Below are 12,814 nucleotides of genomic sequence, written 5' to 3'. Positions count from 1 at the left end.
TTATGGAAAGTCTTCTTTATGTGGATCAGGATGATATTTTGAGCAAACAGCATGTGGTTCTCATTGACAGAGCATCTTGTTTTTCCCAGATTACCAAAAAAATACATTCCGTAGGGGTTTAGAATTTGTCCTATAGATTTCTCATCCTATTAAAATTAATAATCATGAAACATGTCGCAGATCTTGATTGGAGGGAATGTGGATTCATTATTAGATCACAGAATCAGAGGTAGGCTTGGATTAGATGTCAGGCTTGTGTTGTGCCGGATGTTTTGGGGTTGCTCAGAGACAGTTTCTCACGCTTAAGGGGCGGAGTCCCTGACATTGCATCAATCTAGGCGAAGCAGGAGGGGCTGCATTTCATTTGTAATGTAATTGTAACTTCTCTATGTTTCATGTTGGTTTTCTTCCCTTCCCTTGCTAGTCAAATCTGGCCCTGGACTGGTCAGGTCCTATGTGAAATGTAATTGGGGACCATGACAATGCCTGTGCAATGGCCATCTGGGGTGCACACTCCATTCCCACCGCTTTCCTCCTACATTTCAGACTCAGATTATATTTACTCATTTTGCAAAGTAGATTATAATTTTTCCAGCTTTTTTTTAAAAAAAAGGAATTGAAAAATTTTACAAAACTTATGATGCTCCAATAAGAGAAAGTCAGTTTCCTGCTAGCCAGATTGCTTCCTATAATACGTTAATATCCAAATCTGTTCTAAATGATGTGTATCTAAAATTACTTTTTACAGAGCTGTTGGTGAGGCAATCCCTCAACAGCCTCCGCATTCTCCTGCCTCTACCTTCCCTCCTAGTGACAGAGCCATCATTGCTGGTCCTAGATCTTCCTTTCCACATGCTGCTTAGATATGATGTTTTAATCTTCCCAATCTTTCTTCCTGTCCTTGTTGAAAATTCAGCCTCCTTAAGCACCTGGTAACTAGTTCCATCACCACTATCACCCAGTTCACCCTTTTCTTTTAAACTCATCTCCACTTCCAGACCCAGTTCTGGCTCCCAGTTCTTGGGAGGGAAATATTTGCAATGAAACTGAAAGTCTGAGAGTTTGCTGATTTCAACAGTGGCCAAATTTTCTCTGGCTCCTTCCTATAGCTCTTTCCTGTCCTTGGTTAAACTGTGAGTCCTGTTTTGCTGAAGGTAATTCTATTAATGGCATTGTTTTACTTACACCTGATCAGATACTAGAAATTAAATAACCCTGGAAGTTCATGCCCCAACAGATTCAAGCAGAGGGCCTGGCAAGCCTGATGTGTCTTGTTGCTTGTTGACAAAGTGCCTGACAATATATATACCTCCATCATCTCTGCTCATCTACTCTTGATTTTTAAAACTAGCAATTCAGAAACCTGAAATATCACTTTCTACTGTGCTTACCACTTTCTGCCCCTGAGCCTGCTGTCTGCCCCCTGAACTGCACTGCCTGTTGGCATCCTGTGTGAGTGTTTCACCTGGCACCTGCAGCAGCTGCTCCCTACAGCAAAGCAGCTGTGAAAGCGGATCAGCCAGGAGTTTTCACTTGAATCGGCTTAAACGGAGCACAAAAGATGTGGCAGACATAACTAGACATGTGTTCTAGGCATTTCTTTCAAATTTACCATCTTAACCTTATGCTTGGAGCCATGTGTTTGGTCTGTGGCTTGGGTATCTGGAAAAATACCAAATGCCTCCTGTCACTAATACCCTTTCCCATATTAACCCTTTGGATCCCAATAAACTTTCAAATAACAGATAGAATTGACTTTCCCAGGGGCTGGCTTCTCTCTCAGCGGGTGACACTGTAACACATTTCATCTTTTCTGAAGCAAACAGCCTGTCAGCTTCAACACCTTTCTCTTTTTCCTCCGTCTTTACATCTGTAGCCCAAACTGATTCCTTTCACTTACCAGCAGCCCTCAGAAGAATTGGGTCTTTTATCTATCTCTCTACCCACTCATTTATTTATTTATTTAATATAGTCACTACCTTACCATCTGTGTTCTGAATGATTTCATGCCCTTTCTTTTTTTCCCAAACCTGTGGGAGGCTGTCTGAGATTATCTTGCTTTGCAGTCCCTCTCTTTTCATCTGTCCCTGTGCTCCTAGGTTACGGTCATCCTATTTGAGCCTTTTGTTTTATGATCCAGTACCATGTGTGAGCCTCATTTCTGATTGAATTTCATCTCAGAGATGCTAGTCCTATACAGATCCCCTGTACAGGTCACTACAGAAAACAGAACTGGATCCCATCCACCAGTCTCATCTTGGCTTGTGTCCTTGGGAAACCACTTCAGTATGGTCCCCAGGGTCTTTAATATCTATGTTTACATTGTGCTTACACAGTGTGGGCCATGTTCTAACTGCTTCATTCACAGAAACTCTGAAGTCTAACCGTGCTTGGAGATAAGAAGCATTATATTCCCCACTCACAGGTTAAGACATTGAGGCGCAGGGGGATAAGTGACTTGCTGGTTACACGGCTCATCAGAGGGAAGCCAGCGTACTCAGGCAATGTAGCTCCAGAGCTTGTACTTTTTACCACATTGCTCCAAAACAGTGTTTCGACTCCTATTATTTCTGCTTTTCATCTCTCCTCCAGGTCCCATTAGCTTCTACATTGCCAGGCACTTCATTCGGCCACATTCTGACAATCCAGGGGAAAATAAAGATTCTCTCTTACACTCATGAAATCTTATGACTTCCTCTTTACTCGCCACACTTCCTTTCATTTCTTTGTGCAAATTGAACTCCATTCCTTTATCCCCATGGATTTGCCCCAGAGCCTTGACTCCGACTCATTTTACCAAATATAGACGGACATTTATAATCCTCTTACTGACATTTCCTGTCATGAGGTACAGCTTCACAGGGAACGCAGGCTCCTCCAAGGGTACTCACAGCCCTCACGTGAGGTCCCAATTCTTGAGGGTCTAGAATGAAACTCCTTATTTTGCTCCTTGAGTAATTTCTTGACCATTACACAGTGCAGGTCATTTTAGAACACAGAGGACTATTCTCAACCAGGACTAAAGGTCAAGCACATAATAAAGCAGACTCTTAACCAGAGCAGCTGGTGTGGTGGCAAAGGAAGGGGCACGCAGAATGGCATGAATTTAAACATTTTAAATGACTGAATAAAGTGTTTAATTTTCAAAGAGTGGATATGTGAACTTCATAACCCAGTAACCATATGTTGTGCATAGTTGAGTGGCATGAACTGAAAAGTCTTGACCGATGTCAAGCTCCGTAAGTCCTCATAGAAAGGCAGGACTCCTCATTTTTACCTTTCCTTTGTTTTTATGATGATGAGCATGGATTCAGTTGGTGATATTGAGGAGTTAGCCTTGATTCCTCTTTTTCATTACCCACCTCCCTTCTAGTTCATCCACTTAAAGAAAAAAAAAGTTTTTCTCTAGTTCATAAAGCCCAACACACCCTGGCCCCTGACTACTTCTCTGACTTCAACTCTCCCCTCACCCATGCACTCTACCCACACTGGACTACTTTCTGCTCCATGACCGTTCTCAAGTCAGCTCTTTCTCTGTTCAATAGACTCTTTCCTCTGATCTTCTCAGAGCTCATCCTTTCTTGTCAATAGAAAACTGTCTGAAAACTCTCCAGTGAGTCTATCATATCATCTGATCTTAATTTTCTGCATTGCACTAACTATAGTTATAAAACCTTAAATTGGGAATTTTTACCTAATTCGTAGCTGAGTTCACAAAACAAGAGGTGAAAAATACTCCAATAACTCTAAAGTGAGGTGCTAGACTACCTATATAAGACTTTTCAAAGAGGTGAACAACTTGGTTTTGCAGCTCTTGGTTAACCACCAACCCTCAGTCTGTAAAATGGGTTTGAGGAGTCAAGGGAGATATTAGAGATTAGAAGTAAATTTTTGAGAGGGAATTGATGATGTGCTATGATCTGCTCCCTCAAAATATATACACTAAAGAGGGATGGAATAGGGGAGGTTCCCCTCTTTTCTATCTACTAGAAAGACTTTGGTAAGATTAAAGTTAGTTGCAAAGGAAAAAGAAATCTCTACCCATAGACGCTCATTTGGAAGATTTGTATAATGTAACAAGATGTTTTGTCTACTGGATGCCAAGTAACTCCTAGATATTATATGTTTATAATTTTCCTACTTCTTCAATGCAGCATAAAAATATAACCATTTTAGAGATTCTGCCGCTTCAATTAGATGTTAGTGATCACTGTTGAGTGACCATCATAACTAAGACTGGCATTCCCTTGGAGTCACTGAAGGGTCAACATAGAAATTGTAAGAAAAATAAAAATTTCAGATTTTTATTTTGGTATCAAATTACAAATACTTTTGATGCTATAAGAAAGTTGAAATCTCCTCATTAACATTTAAAAATTAAGCTTCATCTTAACAACAATAGTTGAACCCTAAAAATAGCTCCAATTACTTTCTTGTAAACAGACCGGGGAGCTTACCTAGACATGTGTTTCATCAATTCAGTCAAGAAATAGTTATTAAGCTATTTCTACAAGGTGCCAATGAAAGAACATCCAGTCTAAGAAAAAGTCTTCAAAGATTTTATTTGAGCCAAGCTGACAACCATTGTGAGGAAGCAAAATCTCAACGGACTGAGAAAGTGCTCCAAAGAATGGCAGTTTCACAACTTATTTTATACGTTAGAATCAAAGGAGGAGACTTAAGGGGGTTGGGTGAAATTCATTGGTGGTAGATAGAGAGGCGGGAAAAAGCAAAGCGGGGAAATCTCTAAAATGGATTAAAAACGAAACAAGAGAAACATACTTCTTTTACATTGGTGGGTACAGGATAGTTAATAATTAATATTTATGGCAAATAGAGATGGTATTGGGGCGACAAGATAACAATGAGGGGATCTGTGGTTTTATGCTCTTATACCCTGAGGGATCTGGAAAAGCAGATTATTCTGACATTTCAAAGAATGTTTATCTTCGATGCACAAAAAAAGGCTCACTTAAGGAAAACATTGACCTTTATCAAAGAGGCTATAGGCCTCGGACTTGACTCACCATGACTTTTAGTTAGGAATTTTTGTGTTCAGACCATCTTATGTGATTACTTTCAGTCTCTGAGTTTTTAAGACCCACCATGCAGGCCTCCTCTGAGCCTGCCAGGTATAATAGGTGGCCCCTTTCTTCTCCACAAAGGTAACAGACCGTGTTCCAGTTCTGAGAACAGAGCCTAGAAAAACCCAAAGTTCCTGCTCTCACCCAACAAAGCTTTTTCTGATAGTAATACCTTCTGTGAAATATTAAGACACTTGTTCATGCAGTTTTCCAGGCTTCACCAGTGAGGAAAGGCTTGGCCAAAGAGGTTGGGAAGGAAGGCAGGGGCTAAGCTAAGGAGCTGGGAAGTTTTCTGAATCAGCAGGCAGCCTTTGGATCATTTTTAAGTAGAATAATGATGCTCTGATAAACATTTCAAAAAAAAATCTATTTAAAAAGACTGTTCATCACAATCAAACTTGAGGATGTGCTTCAAAATCACCTGGGATGATTTCTTTCAAAATAATGTTTCTTGGTCTATATCCCAGATCTTCTGAACTAAGGCCCAGAAAGTTGTACATCTAACAAGTACCCCAGGACTGAATCATACAGCTGCAGACTGAAAGCCCCATGAAGCTCTAGATTCTACTTTATTTACTACTGAGTACCCAGTGGATAGCGTGTAAGTAATGAGGATGCTAATTCCTGAAGATCTTGTAAAAGATTGGTAATGAATATGTAAATGAAGAACCAAATCTTTGGTATTTAAAATCAATGTGACTAACTTTAAAAAAAAAAAATCAGGTATTTTATAAACTAATGAACATTACTAGCAGTCCTTACATATTTCAAATATTTCCTAAACAAATAGACTATAATTTAAGGTAGGGCTTTAATTATGTTCATTAATATATGAATAATATATTCTGGCTCCTCTAATTTACCTAGATCTGATCAGGTCTATCATCCCAGAAGATTACTGAGTAGTTGATTGTTATAGGTTATGAAAGGTAACAAAGCAATAATCAAGCTTGAATAGTTTTAGTTGCTCAATACTTAGTGTTTGGTCGCATCTATAGATAGCATCTATTATCTGTCATTGTTGAGTGTAAAAACATGAATCAAGGCAAAACCCCCATAGTTGGAATATCAGCATTTCCCCCCCAAATTTTTCTAAAATTCAGCTTATATATATAGACATGGAGAGTCTTCACATTTATATTGTTGTATCTGTAAATGATAGCAAATATTTTTTTTCCTAAGATCAAAAGAAATGCTATAAAATACAATAACTCCATAAAACTTAGAAGAAAATACAAATAATCCAATCTTTATTAAAATATGCTCTGAGTCATTAAAAAGGACAACTTAGAAAGCCATACTTTTCATAAAGTAAACAGAGTAATGTATGAGAATCAGTGTAATTTATAACTAAAAGCTGCTAAAACTTTTAAAAATTCTTAGAAACAGCATAGATTGGTTTATAAAAAATATTTCAAGTATGAATATACATCATCTTGACAGGTAATATATGAAACATTAAGTGTAGGTAGATCAGTTACAAACTCAATCTATATTGGGCAAATCCCATATTTTACTCACTTTATCTTCAGGGATTAGCACATAGTGGACCTTCAATAAATGTTTCATGAATGACTGACTAAAGGGTCATCACAGTTGATTTATATCATGAAGGTAATGAGATCAAATTCATGTTCATTCAACTGAACATATCTGTTTTCTAGGCACCAAGACACACTGTATCTTTCTTTATTTCCAGCCAAGACCCAGTGTAGCCATATCCTATCACCTAAGTGACTCTACCATAAAAGAAACTAGGCAAGAGAATGCTTCCAGTTTCATATAATCCTTCACAACTTTTCAACAAATGTTATTAGTGTCACTTTCATATGCCAAGACCAGGATAAGTATATAAGTGTATATATCTAGATCTAGATTGAGTCACACACACACACACACACACACACACACAAACATATACATATATGCATACATATCTATACAATGCCATTATATGTATATATCTATAAATTCTAAAGATGTGAATTAACATTATCATTATTGTGTAATAACTTGTTATGATTTCAAAGGGAAAAAGTTAAGGCCCATTATCATCCGCCTGATGCACATGATTGGATTTGGAATGTGTTCCAAAGAGATCTCACTAAAGAGCTAAATATATTTAAAGCTGATAAAATAAAAGATTTTTGAAAAAACTTATGTTGAAACTTTTTACACAACCAGTTTATTCCACTTTCTGTCAAAGCTTATGTGCTTCCAAGGGAGTACAGTAACTTGTGCTCTTCTGTTTTTAAATCATTTGTCGTTCTAATTAAATGTCCTGAGGGTATGCTGATCCCTAAAAGAGTCATGCAGAGACAGTAGGTGCAATCATGTGCTCAAATTCATGGTTAAAGCAAATATTTAACAACTGTCCAATACTGGATTGCATGTAAAAAAAAAGAAAAAAAGAAACGAATCCTGTATAGCTCTTAAAACTTCATACCACACCTTCCTTCTGTGCTTTATAGTTAGAAAACCAAATGAGGAACTTTCCTGGGCTGCCTGGTTTAAGAAACCCACCAGTTTTCTCTTTCTAAAGATATTTTTGGGTTAGTATCTTAAAGTACTTAAATAACTCAGAAAACTGAACCGTAAAGAGGAACCCTCTCACATTTAAATATTACTGTCTATATTTGTGAGATGCTAAAATTTGATAAATGACTTAGGAAGCATTAATTATAAGTCATACGTGCTGAAAACAAATCAAGCTCAAGCTCTGCAAAGAGGACACATCTGAGGAATGGCAACCGTCCCATGGACCACCCATTAAGCCTTATGTTCAGTGACCTTTATATTTTCTCCACCTCGGCCACCCACCACCCTGGCTGCAGCTGGGACCTTGTCAGAAGCGCTATACTGAAATATTAAATTCAGGCGTTCGGTCCCTGATGACCAACTCCACTCTGTTAGCTCCACCACGTCTGTCTTCAGTGTCTTGGGGATACTTAGTCTCTCAACTCCTCTCTTCTCTCTCTATCACTACCTTACCCGTCCAAATGAAATTCCCTGCTCCGTTATTTCAAATGCTTGCTTCCTAATTTCTCAGCCCTCTTCTCCTGTTGTCCTTCAGTCTTAGTACTTGGAAAAACTCAGCCTTGGCTCATTTCTAATATTTTTGAAAGAATGCCCACACTGCTCGGTGCCTCTGGAGAAATGCCATACAAACTTGCAGACTTTTTTAAATGCAGGGTTTTCAGACTCAGCTGCATTCTCAAAGAGTTCTGCCAAGTCTCTGGTTTGTTTTTTTCAAAATATTTGGAACTTCTCTCTTCTTTTTGAATCCCCGACCCTCATTCTCTTTTTCATCAGATGGCCTCCCTTTAGCTTCACAAGGAAAAGAGAAGCCAGCAAAGGTGAAATAGCCCTAACCTCTCACCCAGATTATCGATTCCCTGGCATGCCAGCCACACCCCCCTCCTATGGAATGGGATCTCTTCTAAGACTAGCCATTCTATTAGGGGATCCCATTTCCTCTCACTTTTTTAGAAGACTGAGCTCCAGTTGCCAACTCCTTTTTTTACTGTATCCTCAAAATCTCTTCCTATGCTAACTTACTCTCACAAATAATGAAATGATCAAGTCTTTCTAACATAAAAAGAAAAAAATACATAAAACCTCACTGGATGATCCTCTGTGGCCTCTGCCCCTTCTCTCCGTACCCTGTAGTAGATAAACTTTTAAGAATACTGTACTTGCTATTTCCCTTGTTTCACCTCTTATTTATTCTTTGATCTATCTGTAATCTGGCTTCTGCCTCCACCACACCACTGAAAAGACTCTCCTCAAAGTCACAAATGACCATTGTGTTCATCAAGATTCCAGCAAGAACGAGATGGGACATTCAAGTAGGAATTATCTGAAGAGACTGTAACAGAGAGACTATTTTGGGTCTTTGATAGTGTATAGCGGACCCTCAAAGGATAGCACAACACTCTAGAGCTGCTAAGTGCAGGAAGCTCTGGTCCATCCTGGCCCAGAAAGGGTTAGCAGAGAGAGCTGACCAACGGGGACTGTGGATTAGACCAAGGAAAGCACAACCCACAGCACAGAGAAGACCCGGAGGGAATACATTCCCATTCAAGCTCTTAACCTTCTTCCCCCTTCTCATCTCCTGCCAGTGCTCATCATTGGCCCAGCTCAACAAGCACATAGAGTGGAAAGGACTTCATTGAGGTCACCCATCCTGAGCAAGCTGTCTGGGTGCTGATGGGGACACCATGGGGACAAACAGAAGATAATCAGGGCAACCTTATTGCTAAATCTGTTGTGCAGCCTTGGGTCTTCTTACTTAGTCTTTCAGGAACAATGTTGGCCTCTTCTTGAAACTGTCCTTTTATGACCCTTTTATGCTACTTCAATCCACTTATCTTCACCTGCAGGGTCTGCGTCCTATGCCTTTTAAACCATCCTGGTGCTCTTCAGGACCACGGTTTTTGAAAGACTGCTTTTTCTCCCATCGTCCCTCAGTGGCCTCATTTATTTTTATTACTTTGTTCACCATCTGTAGCTTAATGATTTCCGAGACTTTGTTTTGAGCCCAGATCTTCCCCCTGAGTTTCAGGCCCCCTCCCTCCTCTGTCTTTAGTGAATCTTTACTTAGAAGTCTTAGTGATCACTCAGGATCACCATGTCAGAAACTAAGCCACCATATCTAATCTCAAATCCATTCTACACGTGCCATCATTCTTTCAATTGCCCAAAGCAGAAATTTGGGGTTCACTTTGACTTACCACATTTATAATTAATTAGAATTCCTACCATTTTTTCTCTCAAGTATTTCTCAACTTCATTGATTTACATTCTCACTGCCACTATTCGAGTCTAGGCTACCACAGATTCACATCTGGGCTCTAGAAGCAGCTCTTACCTGGACCTCCGCCTGTCTTCTTGTCCCATTCAGCACCCTTCAGCCAGAGTGTGCTTTGTATGACAAATCTGCTCATTGTTTTTTCTTCTTTAAAAACTTCCAATAGGTCCACATTTCTCTTAGAATGAAATGCGAAGTTCTTCCTTTGGCTTCCAGGACTTATTCTCCCCTATCTTAGGCACCGCTATATGACCTTCCAAGAGAGCAACATTTTTTTCAGTTGTTTAAGCAGGCCATGCCCACCCCACCTCTAGACCTACACACTCTTCACCCTCTTCTTGGTGCGCTACTTGCCCACCCTTCATCTAGATAATTCCTGCTTTGCCTTCAGGCCTCGGTGTAAATGTCACTTCCTTCAAGAAGCCTTCTTTGATAATCCAAGCCTGGATATTGTGCAGCTGTCCTATCCTGTAGTATATTCTACTTCCCAACATAAAACTTGTTTGACTTGTGTGCTTGCCTCTCTAGCCTCCAAGTGATGTGTGCTCAAGAACTGTGTCTTTCATCTTCATTGCTGCATCCCCAGTGTCTAGCAGAGCTGCAAGCATTTTAAAATAATGATGAAATTGCCTTTGAGGATACGAAGGCATTTTAAAGAACAGGAGTAAAGCATGTAATTGACGAGGTTCAGAGAGGTGGCATCATAGATGGCGTTATAGTTCTGTCTGAAGTTTTAAAGTTATTCTGAAGGCAGTGGTTAGCCACAGAACATTCTTAAATGATGGCATGATAGGCAGAAGTTGTGTTTTAGAGAGAGTAGTTTTCCTGCTGTATGTGCGATAAACCAAAAGAGAGGAGAACCTGGAAGTTGGGAAAACAATATTAAAGACTTAACATATTTGGGCAACAGGTTATATTTGATAAGACTACAAAGAAAGAGACAGCTATGGGAGCTGTTTGGAAAATATAAAGAGCAATGCTTGGACATAAGGGCAAAGTAGAGGGAGAAGTAAAACATGACTGATTTTGATCCTGGTAACTAAAGAAAATAATTCTGCCATTTACCAGAATACAGACGTTGGAAAGGGGAATTTATTTCAGGGAGACATATAAAGAGAATTAGAAAATGTGATGAGGTCATAACATCTAAGTAGAAATGTCTGAGAAATGGGATATAGGAAGGGACTGAACTGTCTCTGTATTTTCTCAAGGAAGAACACCTTTTTCTGACCCTAAAAACATGAGAAACACTCTAGGGCCTGAGGATTTTTAATGTGCTGCTGCCTACATTTTCAGTCTTAGCAAAGACTATTCATGATGGTGGACAGAGGACAGAGAAGCATAACCTATATCACGTAGGTGTGTCACCACTCGATCAGAGGCATAGTTGAAGAGCAGTCAAGAAAATGCCAATTCTTGCATTTTCTATTATGAATTACCACCTACCTGAAACTCTGCTTTCCAATGTCAACACTAGTTCTCTGCTCACTACCTTTAATGATGCTTATTAATTAAAGAGACTGTTAAACATGCACAAAAAGTGTTCTTTAGTATTCACATGTTGGGAGTCTGTGTACATGTGTGATGCATATGACACAGCATTTTGTAGATGACCTCCATAGGCTTTCTCCACGTGATAAGAATGCAGTCACCATCTGCCACAAAAATGCGCACTTTACATAAGGATATTTCAGTCATTTTTTAAAACAAAGTAAAACATATTTTAAAGTCATAAAACAACTTTGTTCTTTTTCCTCACAGTTATTCAAAGCTGCTTTGTAGGGCCAGCTATTGCCCTGCCCCTGAAACACTTCTCAATTCTTTTTATTTGGCAGGTGTTTAAAGTGTTTAAAGTGACTCTTTTCTCTTATGTGTATTTTCTTGGGCTCTTCTAAGATCCCTCATGACCAGAGATCTCTCAACTTCTCCAGCTGTCATTTCCCTTCAGTTTCTGGTTATACAGCAAGTCATCTGTGGAGTCTTTCTTCAGAGGCCTCTTTGACCCTCCAAATAACCTTGCTGGGAAAAGCCCTAAGAAAGCCCAGACAGCTCTTATATGTGGCCATCTGTGCCTCTGTCTGTAAGCCATGCAGCTACCTTCAAGTGCAGCACTCGCCGCCGCTGTCACCATGAGTCACTTCAGCCAGCCACCTGTCCTCATGAGATGCTCAGGCATGACTATAGTCCACCGTGCTCCCATAGCTCCAGGGGGTTGTCTGTGTGGCCTTCTTGGAACCTCTCATTTGACTTGCAGCAACAAGGATACATCTCTCAGACCTCTCCTCAACAGAAAGAATCCAAGTACTTAGATGTGTCTCTCTAAAGAATCTTCCTAGAAAACCCTTCTCCATCATGAGTTTTCCAAGATTCTGTATTAGCTGGAATTGGGTGGTTAGCTAAGGGTATTGAAAGCCTCCTCTTGTACAAGTCCAACTGAAGGTGGTTGACACCTCATGCATGATGTGGGAGTACACTTGTCACCTGTAGTTTGGGCCTCAGCTAAACCCTAAACAGGAAGAGCCCCATTTAACATCTTGTTACCATTAAGATGTAGATATGTATTAAACACTTACCAAAATCATAAAATTAATATTTGACTATAAGATATATCTGGGTAAATAAAGCCTAGAGGAGGTTGATGAGAAAAATTCTCACCAGCTTAGTGCACGAAACATAGAAAACTCATCTAACCCCACCTATGGTGCTGGTTTCCATAGAAATTATGCTTTCAAGCCCATGTTGCACTTCAACAAAAAGATAAACCCTTCTCTGCATCTATTAGCATAATTACAGGAGAAAGAAATGAGTCATATTCTTTCATTTCAGAATATTTGCATGTGTGTTTTGTGGGAAAAACTAGAGAACAAATGAGGAATGTTTATTCCAATAAACATGAAGTATGTTCTACAAAAGTGTTCAG

The sequence above is a fragment of the Miniopterus natalensis genome, chromosome 8 (genome assembly GCF_054644295.1).
Source record: "Miniopterus natalensis isolate mMinNat1 chromosome 8, mMinNat1.hap1, whole genome shotgun sequence".
Lineage (NCBI taxonomy): Eukaryota > Metazoa > Chordata > Mammalia > Chiroptera > Miniopteridae > Miniopterus > Miniopterus natalensis.
The sequence above is the reverse complement of the archived record's forward strand: the minus strand, read 5'-3'. Positions refer to the sequence as shown.